Source organism: Rattus norvegicus, chromosome 4 (genome assembly GCF_036323735.1).
Source record: "Rattus norvegicus strain BN/NHsdMcwi chromosome 4, GRCr8, whole genome shotgun sequence".
Lineage (NCBI taxonomy): Eukaryota > Metazoa > Chordata > Mammalia > Rodentia > Muridae > Rattus > Rattus norvegicus.
This window is the reverse complement of record NC_086022.1, coordinates 90,890,455-90,909,289: the sequence shown is the minus strand read 5'-3', so window position 1 is coordinate 90,909,289 and position 18,835 is coordinate 90,890,455. Positions and strand designations below refer to the sequence as shown.

Below are 18,835 nucleotides of genomic sequence, written 5' to 3'. Positions count from 1 at the left end.
CTTAGATTCATCTTTTTTTCCCCATCTTTATTAACTTGAGTATTTCTTACTTACATTTCGATTGTTATTTCCCTTCCTGGTTTTGAGGCCAACATCCCCCTAACCCCTCCCCCTCCCCTTCTGTATGGGTGGTGTTCCCCTCCCCATCCTCCCCCCATTGCCGCCCTCCCACCAACAATCACGTTCACTGGGGGGTTCAGTCTTGGCAGGACCAAGGGCTTCCCCTTCCACTGGTGCTCTTACTAGGCTATTCATTGCTACCTATGAGGTTGGGGCCCAGGATCAGTCCATGTATAGTCTTTGGATAGTGGATAGTCCGGGAAGCTGTGGTTGGCTGGCATTGTTGTTCATATGGGGTCTCAAGCCCCTTCAAGCTCTTTCAGTCCTTTCTAAGATTCCTGTTCTCAGTTCAGTGGTTTACTGCTGGCATTCGCCTATATATTTGCTGTATTCTGGCTGTGTCTCTCAGGAAAGATCTACATCCGGTTCCTGTAGGCCTCCACTTCTTTGCTTCATCTATGATGGGCTTTTCTGAGACTTCCTTTGTCAATGCAATTAATCTCATGGAGTCTTTTCACCTTAGCCTTCTTCAGACAAGGGCAAAAAGCAGCCACTTTCTTCACCAAAATACCACAAAAGCAGTCAAAATAAAGCACAAAATACAGCATATACCAAAATTCTTTTCCTTTGAAACCCCTTGAGCCGGGCCTGCACAATTCAAATCACTCTTAGTCACAAAGACTTCGGCATTCCTACTAAGATAGTTCATTAAACCCCATTTAAAGCATTCCATTGCTTTCCAAATCCAAAGTCCCAAAATCTACATTCTTCCAAACAAAACCATGGTTAGGCCTATCACAGCAATACCCCAGTCCCTGGCACCAACTTCTGTCTTAGTTAGGGTCTTATTGTTGTGAGCAGACAACATGACCAATGAAAGTTTTATAAAGGACAACATTTAATAGGGGCTGGTTTACAGGTTCAGAGGTTCATTCCATTATCATCAAGGTGGGAGCATGGCAGCATCCAGGCAGGCATGGTGTAGGAGGACTTGAGTTCTACATCTTCACCTGAAGGAAGCCAGGAACAGACCGAGCATCCTCAGGCAGCTAGGAGGAGAGACTCCAACTCTATCAAACTTTCAAAATTAAAATTTCATTGCTTAATGCTGTTCGCACTTACAAAACCTTTATCTTTTAAAGGAAAAGGTACAGTCACTGCAATTCATCTTTATGTGCATTGAATTATGTCATTTGGCTGGAAAACCAAATGATGGGCAGAACTGAGTTCATTCATTTATGCTTTTCAACCATTTTATTTTTTCTTGTGGAAATACAAAATACTTCATTATGTTCCTTAGTGAGACTTTTGACAAAGTCATCTTTTCAAAAAGTCATCTTTGGGAAGAAGGTAATGTTCATTACCATTTAATTTTCTATTTTGTAGACTCAATACCTTAATTATAAAGTTCTTGGATACCTATATGAACCATAAAAATAGAAAGTCATATGACTTTGGCACTCAATTTTAAAAAGATTCATTATTGCTTTCCTGAATGCAATGAATCTTATAAGGGCAAAATATATTCCAGCATTGATGTGTGGCTTTTGATACCTGTATTTGTTCGGGTGAAATACCTTGGCACAGTGAGAGCATATAGCCAACTCTATCATATAGTAATAAGCCTGCTGTCTTAGGGTTTCCATTGCTGTGAAGAAACACCATGACCAAAGCAACTCTCATAGAAGACAACATTTAATTGGGGCTATCCTACAGGTTCAGAAGCTCAGTCCTTTATCATCAAGGCAGGAGAATGGTACCTCCCAGGGAGGCATGACATAGGATGAGCTAAATATTCTGTATCTTTTCCCAAAGACAAACAGGAGAATACTGGCTTCCAGGCAACAAGAAATGTTTCTCAAAGCTCACCCCCTACAATGACACACTTCCTCCAACAATGTAACACCTCCTAATTGTGCTACTCCCTGGACCATACATATTTAAATCACTACACAAGCCATAGGCCTTAGCCGATATGATTTACAGAATTCCAAATAGAGGCTAACCTTTCTTGTACAGTTATTGAAAAATATAGGTTAAAAAAGAAGACAATTTTGATAGAATGATTTCAAGAGCTGTTTTCTATATAAGGTAGAACCATAAAAGCTATTAATTTGTATTGACTTTTACATTAAATTTTTGTGAATATTGTTTGACCCCTCTCTTCTTCAGTGGTCAGCTTCAGTAACACTGTGGCCTTTAGGTAGAAAGGCAGAAGACTTGTTCCTGACTTATTTATCTATATTCCATTGGTTCTGGATTCTTGTCATTGAAGAATATTTTATCAGCCTGGACATTGAGGTGTCAAGAATGCAATCCTTACGTGTTAATGTGCTTCCCTCTGTAAATGTGGCTCTTATTGAAGATATTAGGAATGCAGTAAGGCATGGTGGTCCCTGAATCTCATTACTCCAGAGACAATAGTAGTTCAATACAGGATGGCCTCTGTAGCAATACCTTGTCTCAAAAACAAAGCACAGATATTAAAAATGAACAAAATAAGGCCTCAACAGTTGGAAATGTTTCATAATGAAAACCAAATGTTTAAAAGTCCATGGCTAATGAGTGGTGGTGCACACACTTAATCCCAACATTTGGGAGGCAGAGGCAAGTGAAATTCTCAATTTGAGGCTAGGCTGGTCTACTGAGTAAGCTCCAGGACAGCCAGGTCTACAAACAGAAACCCTGCCTCAGAAAAAAAAGTCTTTTGTTATTTGTTCACTTAATGTTCCATTTATTGCATAACATGAAATAATCCAGCACTTGTTGATATAGCCAGGAAATCTCATCTCATAGACTTTTTATAGTGAATCACACACACCTCAAAACTTTTATTTCTGACATGGACTAAATAACCATATGATTTGCATAAACAGGAAAAATATATTTTAAGCATATTGGTGGTGTGGGAAAATTGTTGAATACATATCTAAATGTATTTTTTAAGTCATCGAAATAAGAAACTTAAAGACATATTTATAGAATAATTAATGACTTTCTGGAATTTGGCAGACTCTACCACTTGTGTAAATCCAAAACAAAAGGCAGACAAGGGTTCTGTTTATCCAGTGACAAGCCTTCTGTGCTGCTTTTCTTCCAGAAGGTGGCAGCATAGTAGGACAGATTTTAATATGAGATGTGGGACTTGGGGAAATGTGTTGATGATATGGTGGTTGTACAACAGGATAGAGTATTATACCCTGGGAGTTGGGCTGATTTTAAAGGATCATGTAAACTGTCTGTCTATTCACAAGTCCATAATTTATGCCCAAGTTGTTGTAACATTTGTGATCATGACTTCCTGTGAGAACAGAGACGTAGGGTTGGAGGCAGGAGTGTAAAATTAAAGTAGAAATACATGAAATTTGTGTCAAGGCATAAATATTGTAATACTGATTAATGAATCTAGCCTAAGAGTTCCACTAAATAGCTCCTAAAGTTTTATTTTACAATTTTAAAAATGAAAGTAAATGTATACATTCTTTTGCACCACTCTTACTCTTGCCAATTTTCTTTTCCCACTGCCTCTTAAATTCATGGTACCTTTAAAAATTATTTATACATATTTATAGTTAAGTGTGTAAATGTGTGCCTATAATGTGCTGAGTCTGTTCAGTGATGCTTACATACATATGCTTTCAGATCTACATACTAGGTGTTAGTTAGGGGGACTCATCTTTTCAGAGGACTAATTCTCCTTTTCTCAGCATTTCTTTGTTGACTGTAGCTCTTTGTCTCAGAAGAAGTCCCTACAAGGTTCCTTCAGCTACCATGCCTAATGATATTTTATGATTTTTATGTATTCTTAAGGTAACTGTATTATTGTGGTTTTACGGATACAGTTTCTTTGTCATTTCTAAGAGTCATACACACTAGGACAAATATGCAGAATTTAATCAGGAATTACAACAGTCTAGTAAAATGTTAGTAAATTTAACCATGATGTCAAGGACCTCAGTTTCCTAGAATTTCAGTATCAAGGAATATTTGACTTGTTGGGCTGGCCTTAAGTTCAATTTAAAAAGTGCCTGTTATGACTAACACTTGCATTCTTTGGCCTTTTTTCATTAATATGTAACACAAATGATTTCTTCACTCCTTTGGCACCTCCTATATTACCTTCTATATTATAAAAGCTAATTATCATAGAGGTTTTAATGTTACATTAAACCCAAACTCTGAGTCCCATGTTCCAAGTACTTGGTGTTTTCAGTAACAAGGCCTGGCTTTTTAGGAAGTGACTAGGGGTAGCAACATTAATCTATATTGTTTTGTCCTTTGGACGCCCATGACCAGTGACTCAAAAGGTTTCTCGTGCCAGCCTCCTTGTATTTGAGAGTTTGCCTTGAGGGAACTTTTGGCTTCAAGATGCATCCTTGTTTTCTTTGAGGTTTTGGCTCGTGCCAGGACTATGCAGAAACAGGGCATGATCCTTGAATCCTGAGATTTAGAATGTGTCCTTGGCTGTTACAGGTTCATGTTCTGAGCTAATTTCTTAGTACTTGTCCTGATGTTCTCTCCATGTTCCTTTGATTTCAGGGTTTACCCAGAGCTACTTTTATATTAGATTGTAGCTCATGGTCAGAAATCCACATATTTCATATTAGAATCTCTATTTATACATACTAAAACTCACTAGTGGAGTCTCTTACCATTTTAAATCCCCAAATCAACATCTCATTAGTCAAATGAACAATGAATGCAATAAAAGCTTTGATCTAGTTGTCATAAGAACCATGACCCTATCCTGGAAAGTTTATTCTGATCTAACTCACAGATGTTTGTGAACTACAAACACCCTGCCTTCTGAGGCAGACCAAAGAGCATTGCATTCAGAGTCTGCAAGCCCCTGTCCAGGAGTGGGAGCATCAAGGCATTTACAGCTCAGGTCTCCTAAGGATGTGACATGAAAGTTGATGGGAGAACCAGTGAAACATAATCACTGGTCTTTATTTTCATAGGGACTGATGAACTCTCATACCTCTGTGAAGATATATGTTTCTGTGTACAGAAAACAAAGTGAATCAAGCATAGATGGAAAGGAAGAGTCCTGTGACAATGGATGTCCAACTGTAAGAAAGGACCATTAATTCACATGACTATGGAAAGACACAGAGTCTTTTCCACAGAAGCCCTGAAAATGCCTTGGGCCACTGAGAGGATTGCATAGTACCAAAGACCAGGAAAATGTGAGGTAAATATGTGTGTAGCTATATAGTGAACATTCCCACATAGTTGTCATATAAACCTCCTAAGATGATCAGAGGCAAGATGAGTTGCAACACATCAGTCCAGAGTTTCTCTATTTGAAGAAATAACACATTGTACCTGTTCTGGTAACATGAATCTATACCTGTGTTTTGGCACCATACATGGATTTATCCTTATGTGGATTCTCACTAGAAAATACTCCCCAGATACTTGGTGTCCTGTGAACCACATTAAACCTTCCTCTTCCTCACAGGATTTCAGTTGCAATGCTATAAACATTGATGGCAATCTGATTCGGGCACTTCAAAGTGTCAACAGGAGCCCCTCCAAGAAATTGTATCCTTGTGATTGCATCACTAGGTGAAGCCCTCTGCCTACTTGGCTCCTTTCAGCAGTTCTCCTTGGGAGACTTCAACTAAAGGCCAAAATACAAAAAGGATAGAGGTGCACTGATCATCAGGATAAGGTCTGAGCATAGATATGTACCAAATACATGGAGGCATCAGGTAAGAAAGAGATGTTCCAGCTACCCATATGTGCTATTTATGAACTTTACAGCCTTTTTTTATGAAGTTCAAAGACCCCAAAAAAATACAGGGAAAAAGTCAAAGTAGGCATTTCAGGATAAACAATGATAGTGGATGAATATACTTATTAAAAAATTATGCTCAATGCTAGGACTATTCAAGTATGAAAATAATGTAAGACTAAAATCTTCTGAATTGTTTTATGTAAATTGAAGGCAGAGCTCCATAGATGTCAGAGTATAATTCTGACTTCTTTCAGGTGTGCTGTGGTGAGGGTTTAAGGAAGCATAAGCAACTATGTCTAGACAGTGAGCATGCCAGCAACCATGCCACCAGAGAAGGTATAACAGGGTTTTTTTAATTATAGTTTTGTATTTAAATTGTGTCTGTACTCCTGGGTTATCACATTCTTTATCCAATGGGTTCTTGATGTTTATAATCAGGTCAGATTGAGAGCCAAGGTCAAGAGAAAACGGTTAGGGAAACTGAGATGTCAGGATAAGAGGGATTCCACCATAGTCTTGAGATTTATGAAGGTGATGTCACATATCAGACAATAAGTGTTGGTTGTTGTAATGGTCCTAATTTTCTCTGAAAACTTGCTGTTTGATAACTCATACTGGAAAACATATTGTCCTGTATCTTCTGAAAATAGCATCTTGGTACATAATGGCTTCTAAGTGTGGCCCACATGTGCATCAAGCCAAAGTCTGCCAGGATCTATCTCTGCTGTGGCCCAGATGTCACAAATGCCTCTGAGTTGATCATATCTCCAGTGTTCGATGAATGGTGTTACCCACGATGCTTGAAGTTAAATTTGACACAGGCTTCTTGGTATGCAGCTCCCAGCTTACACGATACTAATTGGATGTCAGGCATCAATTTACGAAGACTTGTTTATGCATCTAAAAGTTTTGTCTTTGATCAACAGAGTATTGCCTTGGGGGAAAATCAGGTGGTCTCAATTATTCCATGTGTTATTTAATCATTAGAGCATGGCCATGTGATTTGGTCATTAAGGAGAGTCCCTGTCCCATTGAGGGCTATGTTGTATGGACCTGGCTCTCTTGATCTGAATGTAGTACTGGGTCATATGAAGAGTGTGTGGCCCACACACCCTTGAATTTGGGCTGCACCCATAGTACTCAATAGTTAGGGGACTGACAGAATCCAACTGCCATCACTTTATGATCTTTGCCCTTATTTAAGTCTTCAGAAAATTCCATAGTTTTAAAGGGAATTCACGCTTCCGAAAGTAGTGTGTGACCCAGATCACACTTGAGATCAGTTGTCTTTGATTTATGGTATTCAACATAAGATCAGGACACAGGGGATTCCTGGGTGTGGCCCACACAACCTTGATACCAGAATATGCCCATGTTATTTGATATTCAAATCTGGTCCAGATTATATGATGATTATGAAGTGGTCTTCACTTCCTGATTTGAGAATGTTTCCTGGGTTGTGTTAAAGGAGGGTGTAGTCCATAATTCTTGAGGTTATATAATAGATCTCTATGATTAAAACACCAAACCTTATCAGTACAATGGTTCTGTTTTGTTGAACGGATTGGTCTGGACTTACCCACACTTCACACCCTTCAACATTTCCTGAATTATGTGAAGTCTAAATAGCAGGTAGTCAGACTTGAATAGAGAGCAGAGCACCCACACACATGATTACAAAGTCTGCCCATATTGTTTGATGGTCATTTGCTGGTCAGACTCCATGAAGGATTTGTTTTGCCTGGCTCTTCTGAACTGAGAATGTAGCCTGTGCTGGGAAAAGTGAAGTTGTAGCCCAAGCATACTTGAAGCTTGACCCAGGTGCTAGGTGTTCAGGGAGCCTCCAGCTTGCATTGCTATCACATGGTAGTCAGTCATGGATGACTTCTATATGATTCCATGTTTGGCCTAGGGACAATATATACTGAACCTAAATAGGGACAGATACAGTCGAATCAATTTTTATATGTATGGCCATTTCATTTGGTCATTAATGTGAGCACTTAACTCAATTAGGGGTATCCTGTGGCCGTTTTCTTTGTGGCAACAGTATAGGAAGTGTTGTAAGTAAGTCCAAGAGTATCAAGAAACAAGCTAGGATATGTCCTCATTGATGGTTTGGTTGGTTTTAAAATAACAATTGAAATTATGTCCTTGGATCAGAGTACATGCTCTGTCCACAATGTTGCTTCACTTTAGGTTTGACTGAGGCACACACTTTTGTTTGGGTTCAGGTCTCTTTGGGTGACAGCTAATCTTGGCTAATTTCACATTAGAGTTTGAGTCTCAATATCCTCACTGTCAGAATGAGCCCTAGGCACATATTTTATTGGTTTGGCCAACTCCTTTCATTTGAAGGAGTAGCACAGGACCAAATTTTTTATTCTTGGACCCAAGCACTTAATGGGTAAGGGATTGGCCCAGGTCCACACATTTCCTTTTTTTGGGTACAATGCCTCTTTAGGGTAGGTTTTTGGCCCAGGCCCAAAACACTTTTTGCTTTGGACCTGGGCTTTTTTGGGTCAAGGATTAGCTCAGGTCCACATTTCTTCTGTAGGCCCAGGCCTCTTCATGTTAGGGATAAACCCAGGCCAAGGCCCAGATCACTTATTGTTCTTGGTCTAGGTCTCTTCAGGGTTAGGTAGAGAACTAGATCCACATTACTTCTTTCTTGGAAACCAGTATTTCTCAGGGTGAAGGATTGGCCCAGGCCACTGGCTCAGTGTGCTTTGGGCCCAAGCCTCTTCAGGGTCAAGGCTCATATCTCCAATTGTTTGGGTCCAAGCGTTTTAAGGATCCTGGATTGGCCCAGACCTACATTTCTTATTCTGTGTGCCTGAGCCTCTTCGGAGTGAGGGATAGACCCAGGTACATACCACTATTTGCTTTGGGCTTAAGCTTTTTCAGGGACAGGCATTAGCCCAGGTCCACTCTTCTTTAGGCCCAGGCTGCTTCAGGTTTAGCGATAGGCCCAGGCCCATATCACATCTTTCTTTGCACCTAGGCCTCTTCAGGGTCAGGGATTGGCTGAGATCCACACACCTTTTGGTTTGGGCCCTGTATGCTTCAAGGTTAGGGACTATCCCAGGCCCACCTCTCTTCTTTCTTTGGACCTGGGCTTCTTCAGGATAATGGAATTGCCCAGGTTCATATCTCCTCTTGTTAAGGCTCTGGCATCTTCAGGGACAGGGTACCTGTTTTTCCTCATGGTTGTGGTAGATCTTTTTCTGTTCCATGTTTGTAGAAAGCTACTTTTAATGTTAATTTTGCTTTATTTTCAGCATTTCTGAAAAAAAAGTAGAAGGTGGATATTGATACGGAAAAATTCTTGGTTTCCTCTGGCATCACAAATGTACTCAGAACATCCCTGACCTGTTTTTAGGGAAGCATACACACACACACACACACACACACACACACACACACACACACACACACACAGAGAGAGAGAGAGAGAGAGAGAGAGAGAGAGAGAGAGAGTCCACAATCCAGGTGAAACATACTATACATTTTACAAATAGAAAGATGAAGTAATTAGGATAGTGAAAAGATATGAGCAAGGTAACCTGTCCCCATCTCTGTGCACCAAACATTGCACTCCTTTTTTGTGATATCTCTAAGTGCTAGTACTTCCATAAGTGCCAGCACTTCCCCAGTGCAGATAGCTCTTGCTTTGAAGGTGGCAGGAGTTAGCACCCTTGAAGTGATAAGGCCCACTCTTGAGCTATGGGAAAGAGACAATTAGATGTCCCTAGACAGCTGTGATCAGTTTGTTAAAACAAACTGGCCCTCGATAACAGAATGAGTTATACTTCCCAGGTCAAAAAGTTCCTTTTCCAGCTGCACAATTCCACCTCACTATCTGAACAAATGTTTTTGCGTTTGAAGGAGGGAACTCCTTTATCACTTACTCAGTCATGCAATGCCAAGGCTTGAGATGCCCAGCTTATGCATTAATGGGATGAAGGTCCTTTGTCCTGTGAAGGCTCAATGCCCCAGTCTAGGGAAATGCCAGGGCAGTGAAGGGATGGTATCCTCTCTCTGCATGCTGTGCATGGTTACATTCTGTGTGGGTGTCTCTTTGGTCCTTACTACTACAAGTCTTCTCAACCCCCAGCCTCAGACATTGAACTAAGGCTTTATCACCTCTTTTAAGAAAGATACCTGTCACATTTCTACACTAATGTGAGACCAGGTCTTCACACAATAAATTTTCTGCATAGACTTAATAAAAGGGATCCTTGCCACCTGTTCTGTTTTTAAATGCTCACTATAACGGATTATCCACCTCCATAACTGCCATGGTTATAGAGCACACCTATAACCATGATCATTACTCACTATATGAGGTCACAGAGGCCAGGCCTCATTCTGTTGAGAAAGCTTAAAGACTATCCAGGCACACAAGCTCACATCCAGTTCTCCCTATCCTTCAGGAACGTTTACCCCTGGGAAGAGCTAGGAGAGTAGAGATGGGTCATACTGAGTTTCAGCATGCAAAGTTCAAATCTTGGTCTATAATTTCTGCTGCTCAGTTTATCAGCAAGTTTCTCTTGGCATGAGATTTGAAATGTGCCATCTGCAGGATTTGGTGTACAAGGCTGATTGAAAATTTATTCCTTCACTCCCTAAAACAAGGCTTGAAGTGGCAATGTCCAGAAAGCAGGATGCCATGAAGTTTCTCTGTTTCTGCCATTGTATTCTATGACTTCTGAGATGTCACCGGAGAAGACCGTAACTGCAGTTTGGAATCTCGAGTTCTGGGCAGCGGTAACTCTGCCACAGCTGTTGTCACCTTTTCTCACAAATATAGGTGGAGATTAGTAGAGGAAAACTTGTTCCACACATACTCACACTCTCACATACACATGTACACAGAAATTCATACACAAATATATTAACATGTTTCATGACTAAATGTATCTATTAAAAGTAGTTGATGTGAGAGTCTGAAATCATTCTCTGCCTATTCAGGGAAGGCCCTATGAGCTGAATATAAGGATGCTTTCCATAAAGGTTTATGTCTGGAGAAGCTCAAGAAAACATCCCTATCTACCCTGTGCTGCATGTGTTCCCTGAGCAGATGTCACAGAGGGGTGAGGTGTGCTCATCTTTAGTCTTCTATAGGCTTAAGCCTTGAGCCATAGACAAGGCCCTGATTTTTTTATTTCCAGAGGCCTTTCTTCTGGACATGTATATATTATCTACTCTGAGTTTTTATATAGCATGCCATTCTGCATACATGCTTGTTGCTTGTGTTTACTGCTCTTTTGGTCTCTTACCTGGAATCCTGATCAAGAACTGCACTGAACCCCAGCACTGCCATTCAAGTCCTTGCCTCTTACTTTTACTTGTTTTCCTGTTTACATGAATGCACATGTACACACACACACACACACACACACACACACACACACACACAAGCATTCATGTACACATGCAATGCAAATGATATAACTTGAATTTTAATGTGAATAGTGTACAGGGTTGAGTGTGGGAATGTTATTTTCTGTTTTACCCCTGCGTTTGATAATGTTGGGACAAACATGGATACAAAAGACAAGATTGCTTGCTGTGAATAAGCAATGTCTCTTTAGATCCTCAGACTGTAGGACTCTGAAGCATTTCCTACCTGCCCTGGACATTATGGGCTGCCATAGCTGATAGTTTTGCCTTGCTTGGGTCACAAGAGCAGAGCTTCATCCTGCACCAGCATGGAGTCTGGAGGTTTTTCATGTGGTACAGTCTGGTATAGTCCTCGTTAGACCTTATTCTCTGATGAGTTGTGCACGTCATCTCCCCAAGTCCTTGTTTGTCAAGTTCCTTGGCACAAATCCCACTGATACTGCCATTGTTTTTCTACTGCTGTAGCTCAGGTCCTGTTAAAGGTCACTTCAAGGACCACATTGTGCCTCAAACCTTTTATCACCCCTATCTCCTACTACAATACATTTAAGTTGAATGTATTGTAGGCCTTCATCCTAGGAATCCTGTTTGTATTTCTCCAACTATATAACCTAAAAATACCTTCAAGTCTATCTGAATCCCACACACCCTGGTAGACACTGCACTTCCAACCATTAAAGCTATAGCCAATGTCAGTGATTTATTATATGAGGTAACAGAAGCTTGACCACACTTCTGTCCAGCTTCTCCCTATGTGCCTCAATGTAGCATGAAGAACAATCATGCTTTCTCACACTGTGCTAGGCATATTTTCCCAGCAATTGGGAGGTTGTACATGTAGTGAGGTCAATGCCAAAACATGATTTTACCCTGACTCATGTCACAGTGTGTCTATCTGTAGAGGAGTATATGTGTCATTATTCGATAACATCTACATAAATGTTCACACATGGATGTGGACCTGCAGACAGGAGCACACATGAGCATACAAAGTGAGAGCATTGATGTTAGTACTGAACTTGAGAACCAAGTCATGCCATGGTGATGCCTGTGATAATGACATTGATGCCTGTTCCCAGATTGTGGTAGCTATATTGTCATTACTGGAACTGAAGTCCTCAGAAAAGATCAGACATCAGTAAGTTAGATGTTTTCTCTCCTTCCCTGGACACACTGCATGTGGTCAACGTGGGCATGCAAATTGCAGAGTTTCTTCCATCCTTTCCTAATCTGGAGCTAGGGTCCAGACACATCTATGTGGCTTCATTCCAAGGGGAGTGGAGGGGTTCTTCTACCTGTGTTTTTGAGTGGTCCCTACACTACTATGGGACTTCTTATTTCTGCTGTTTCTAAGAACAGGTTGTCCTCCATAATACACACTTCAAGTCCCTCACTATGTTTCAGCTCCCCTCTCCCACCATTTTAGGACTCAATGAAGCAGTGAGTTAGTTACTCACAGGTTGAATTTTGAGTAGTATTCATTCCAGAAAACAGCCCAAACCTGGGCAGACAGAGTGTGCTTGATGTGAATCCAAGCTCTCCTTGCTGGACTCTGGGTTATCTTCAGTCTAAGAACACTGTTGTTACTAGGGCAGGGATCTATCCTGTGATGTCATAGACACCTCACTTCATTCTGAGAACCATTAGAGACATCCAGCCTGTACTTATCTCCTGGCTTGGTCCATTCTTGTTTTCTGCCAGACTATGTACAGGCATCCCAGCAGTACTTAGATTTGGGGAAGTAGCTGAAAGAGTTTTTTAAAGGCACTTCCCTGGGAATGACCTACTTGTATTTCCTGACAGCCCTCCACTTTTCCACATTACCTTCATCCATGAGAGGAAGAACACAGTGGACAAAGCAGCTTTCTCAGCTCAAATGTCTGAACCTCACACTCTGTCTTTCCTCTTAGATCATCTAATGCTTTTATGGTTTATTTCTGTTTTACAGCCTACAGGGTAACATATTGTGCCCCTTTTATCTGACTCCAAAAATAACCACATATTGTTTTCTATGTCACCTCTGTACACCATTAATCTTTTAGATTGCCTGCAATGCCCATGCCTCTGGGTTTTTGAGTTAACAGTACAAAAATACATAGAGGGTTAGAGAATAAATAAATAGAGCATGGATATGTTATAATGGATGGTTTTTCAGGTAGAGCTCAACCTAAGAACAATACCAACCAACCAGTGCTCCCAGGGATTAAACCACCATCCAAAGAGTACACATGAACAGACCCATGGCTCCAGTTGCATATGTAGCAGAGGATGGTCTTGTTAGGTACCAATGAGAGGAGAAACCCTTGGTCCTGCCAAGGCTCCATACCCCAGTGTAGGGGAATGTCAGGGCAGGGAGGCGGAAGGGGTGAGTGGATGAGTGGGGGAACATTCTCATAGTAGAAGGGGGACGAGAATGGAATAGGGGTTTTTGGACAGGAATCCAGAAAAGGGGATAATATTTGAAATGTAAATAAAAACTATCAAAAAAGAGATACAGACCTCTGTGCACTTAGATTTACTCAGTCAAACTTCTATCTGAGTAACCATGTAAGTGTATGTTCATGCTGACCAGAAATGTGCCGAGTCACCTGTCCCCATGCACTGGAAGGTTAAGTTGTGGTAAGCTGGTTTTATAAGTTCTTCTCTGACCTGGATATTTTACAGCTTGACCTGTACAGGAGCTGTAGTCTTCAACTTCCAGAGTTCTGCTGTGTTTCTCAGGAAGGGATGCTGCGTAAAAACAATGATTGAGACTCAAAATGGGATTGCTGGCCACTCATAGTCATGGGGGCATGGAGTGTTCTTTGTAGTGAGTTAGGATGTTGTAAGGCTCAACCATTAATCATGAATTGCTATACACCTTGACTCAATTTCCTGGTTCTGACTTGGAGAGACAAAGTTCAACCTCTGGCAAGGTAACATATTAATGTAGTTACCGTGTGTGTGTGTGTGTTTGCATTCAGATTGCCTCCCACATATCATGACTGATGACCTCGTGGGTGTCATTTGTAGATTGTAGGAAGTCAATATGCTTGATGAAGGAACTGGCATTTACAGGACGTGAATGGGGTATCCACTGTGGTCTCCTGAAGCTAGCCATGTTCTGTCTTCCCCAAATGCTCATTATAGTGGTTTCTGACTATCCAATATGGAATACAAGTTATATGTGGTAATATTTGGGTGCAGACAGCCTTGTAGCATTTGTGACTATGAGAAATTGACCTCTCTATTCAAAGCATGACTTTCTCTTGGGGCTAAGAAGGCAATGTCTGATCAAACCTAAGTAAAAGCCTAGAATTAACATTTAAAGTAAAGTTAATTTTTTTTTTCGGAGCTGAGGACTGAACCCAGGGCCTTGTGGTTGCTAGGCAAGTGCTCTACTCTTGAGCTAAATCCCCAAGCCCATAAAGTTAATTTTTAAGTCACCTCTACTAGCATCAAAAGGTTCACTGATGTATTAATTCTATGGTGAAACTCAGAGTTACATGTGGTTTGGGTTAAAGGACCCATGATTTTCCTTCACAATGAGCTGAGCATTTGTGCCACTTTTCGGTGAGCCTGATCTCTCCTAGGATCTGTAGTCCCATGTCTCTGATAGTATAAACAGCAGGAACCTAGCTGCACGCTGGTTCCTGGTAAGGATTCAGACCTCACATTACCCTTTTCCATCTCACGAGAACACAAGTTATGTTAGGAAGTTTATTTTTAGAAGAGGCCTTGGTGCCCTGCATACCTACATTGAAACTGACTCATGAAGGAACATGTTCATCAAAACAGTAAGCAGCAATAAGAGGGACAGCATCGAGGAGACACAAGGCACTGCTATCTATGTGTAGACCATGCTCAGTAGTTGCTTAAAGCCAACACTGAATGAAGGGTGAAATGGCTGAGGAGTTCCCTGCTGGGTAACTGTTCTACATCCTTCTCCTCCTCGCACATAGGCACTTGGTAGTGCCTGTTTCTTTGCCATTGTGATTGGCACTGCTGTGAGGATGTGGGCCATCCTTTGACACACTGGCTTTGTGTCCTTAAGATCTGTACCTAGGTGTGCAATGGCTGTATCTCATGTGTAATACATATTTATTTCAGGAGGGGGTGCCTTATTGTTTTCCACAATACCAAGAAATTCATGTGTATAATTTTTGTTACTATTTATCAGCAAAAATTTATTTAACTAAAAGTCTTGTAAATCTGGCCATGAGCCCATAGTTAGAGAACTCACAGGCCCCATGGGTAAAATTACTATAATTATTATGTGAAATTGAGTATCAAATTGCCTCCAAATTCCTTTGTAATACTATAGATTAATGGAGTTCTCAGACCTCAGCAGATGAGTTTCTTGTACAGTGTAGAGTGGGTAACCATGAAACTTAAAATTGGTCAAAATGCAGAGAATTTGTACCAGAAGAGTGCTCAGTCACAAACGGGACACCTGCTTTTGGTGTGATTAGGAAACACTGAAATAGGAGCAGAAAGATTATAAGAGCCAGAGACTAGAGAGCACGAGACTAGAAAACTGTCTTCTGGGCATATCCAAACTGCTGTACTAATGAACTCACAGCCTCTGTGGCTGCCTGTGTGAGACAGTCATAAGGTCAAGCCAGTCAACACTCCAGCATCATGGGTCGAGGGGCTCAGATGCCCTTATCACTAGTTGAGGAGCTATGGACGGTTGATGGCTTCTGCCAAAGAAAATCAATTTTCTTTAAGAGTGTGTCTCCTGGTAGGTCTGCTGTGCTCCAGTGGGTGGCTTATAATCAGCAGTATTTGTGCAGCTCTAATAATAGTCAATGGGTTCTTATTTTCGTTTTGTTTAATTGAAGACAGAAAGCTGGGGGTAGGTAGCTCATGAAGGACATTGAAGGAATTGGGGGGAGGAGTGTGGGTAACTATAATAATACATTCTATGAAAGTCTCAAAGAATTAGTAAAACTTGTTGAAATTTAATTTAATGGAACAGAAAACTGAAATATAGACATGCTCAGATTTCATGCATGAACAGTGTAAATGTGCCTGTGGACATTTCTATATTCACAGAGTCCACCCATGAACTGAAGCCTAAGAATACAGAGGATGCCAGGAGCCACTTGGACAGGTTGCAATAGAAGCTGCCTGGAATGCAGCTAGTCCAACAGAGGCCCCAGCAACCAGGAAGCCTGCTTCCAAATCTCATTTCCCTTTTTGTTACAGCTGCTGCTTCTCCCTGCAGGCCAGGTACCAGGACCTGCTCTGAAAATTGGTCAATTTGTGAGCATATCATTGATTTCTCAGACTATGTAAAATGTTAGTAGTTGTTTCTTTTAAAATAACTGCCATGATACTATCCTTCCACAACAGAGTGTGAAGGCCTCCTGTATTATATGGTCATCTTGCCATTGGTCCTAGTATGTACTTATACTGGCAACCTGTAATGTATCCATCTTGGAAAAAAAGAAAATGGTTGAAGAACATAAGGGAATGAACAGAGCCCTATCCATCACCTGGCATTGTAATTCAAGGCACATGGAGATGAACTGCAGGGAGGGTGACTTTTCATTTAAAAGGTAAGTTTTAATAAGAATTTTAACAACTTTGTCACTATTGCTCTGCTATACTGCTTGAGGTCAGGGATGGTGATTCCTCCAGATGTAGTTGGAGCCATAGATAGGTCCATGTATAGTCTTTGGGTAGTGGCTTAGTCCCTGGATGCTCTGGTTGGTTGGCATTGTTGTTCATATGGGGTTTCAAGTCCCTTCAGCTCTTTCAGTCCGTTTTAAGATTCCTTCAACAGGGGTCCCGTTCTCAGTTCAGTGGTTTGCTGCTAGCATTCGCCTCTGTATTGGACATATTCTGGCTGTGTCTCTAAGGAGAGACCTATATCCAGTTCCTGTCAGCATGGACAAGAAACTGGGAAAGGGAATAAAATTTGAAATGAAAATAAAGAAATGTCTGATTAAAAAAACCACAGACTTAAGAAAAAGAATTTTAACAGCATTAAACAGCAAACTTTTACATAATACATTTTAATTCTTTGAGACTTGTATACATATTCCTCATATCTTCTGAATCTTATCTGATCTCACAGTCAACTGATGCAAATTGGTATTTTCTTGTGTTAGTGTGACTTATTAGGTCATTTAAAACATTTCATGCCCACATTCTTATTGGTGTGGGGCCATCCACAAAGTTTTTCTCAGTCTAATGGGCATCAGAACTCTGAAAAATAAAACTCACTCTTTCTTCCCTAGAAGTCATCAACTGTCAGCTGCTTTTTAGTCAGGCGTGGGAGTCAGTGATCCACTTTTCCTTCCATGCTAGAATATTGACTGGCCTTTTCTCTTCTGCATGGTTACACTCTTCAGCAAACCTCAAGTTGTCAATGCTAGAATATTTTGCTCCTTTGCAGATAGAGGACAAAGATGAATGGCCTCAATCCACAGAGATCTGAAGGAAGCTGCAGTAGTCACCATCTCCCACACTGTAGGACACAAACAGAAGGAGGAGTGTACAACGCACTCCAATCCTTCTCAATTTTGCCTGGCTTTGTCTCACATCAACCCGGGAAAGTACAAAGAAAATCAGGGCTGGTTTTAGAATCCTCCTACAGAATTGCTCCCTGGGAAACAGAGGTTGATCTTCAGCCCACAGAGGTTTCATAAGACTAGGCAAAAAAAATCTCCAAACACCAAGCAAAAACTGCTGAGGGAATAATCAGCTGGTTAATAATATTAGTCAAATGTGGGGAATTTGTGCCTGAGAGAACAGTGTGAGCAATGTGAATGACCAGAGTTCTTATTACCTCAGCATGGCTGAATTGTGTAAATACTCCATTGTGTAAATGTAGCATGTTTTCTTTATTCATTCTTCTGTTGAGGGGCATCTAGCTTGTTTCAAATTTCTGGTCAATATAAAGAGATAAGCATTCAATATGGTTGAGCAAGTGTCTTTCTGAGAAGGTGAATCATCCTTGGTCCAAGAGTGTTATAGATGAATCTTGAAGTTGACTGATTACCATCTCCCTGAGTAACCACCAAACTGGTTTCCCTGGTGGCTGTATGAGTTCGTGCTCCCATCAGCAATGCATGAGTATTATTCCACATACTCATCAGTATAAACTGCCAGATCTTAGCCATTCAATTTTTATTTCCCTGACACCTCAGGATGTTGAACATTTCGTTAAGTGTTTCTCAGTCATTTGAGTTTCCTCTATTGGGAATTCTACTTAGATCTGCACCCCACTTTTAATTGGGTTGTTTTTTGTTTCTGATTTCTGGAGTTCTTTATATATTTTGGATATTAACCCTTTATTGGATGTATAGCTGATGAAAAAAAATTTTTTACATTCTGTAGGCTGCTACTTTGTACAAATGACAGTGTCCTTTGCCTTGCAGAAGTTTCCCCCCATCTTTATTAACTTGAGTATTTCTTATTTACATTTCGATTGTTATTCCTCTTCCCAGTTTCTGGGCCAACATCTCCCTAGCCCCTCCCCTCCCCTTTTGTATGAATGTTCCCCTCCCCATCTTCCCCATTACCACCCTCCCCCAACAATCACGTTCACTGGGGGTTCAGTCTTGGCAGGACCAAGGGCTTCCCCTTCCACTGGTGCTCTTACTAGGCTATTCATTGCCACCTATGAGGTTGGAG

General features: G+C 40.9%; 1 long non-coding RNA gene across 1 annotated transcript; it reads right to left on the bottom strand.

Moving 5' to 3' along the window:
- Positions 1–6,135: 6,135 nt before the first annotated feature.
- Positions 6,136–12,914, bottom strand: LOC134486775 (uncharacterized). Its single transcript, XR_010066169.1, has 2 exons — positions 12,667–12,914; positions 6,136–9,089 (listed from the first exon to the last, which is right to left on the bottom strand). It is a non-coding gene; the product is annotated as an uncharacterized LOC134486775 (long non-coding RNA).
- Between the last annotated feature and the right edge of the window lie 5,921 nt (positions 12,915–18,835).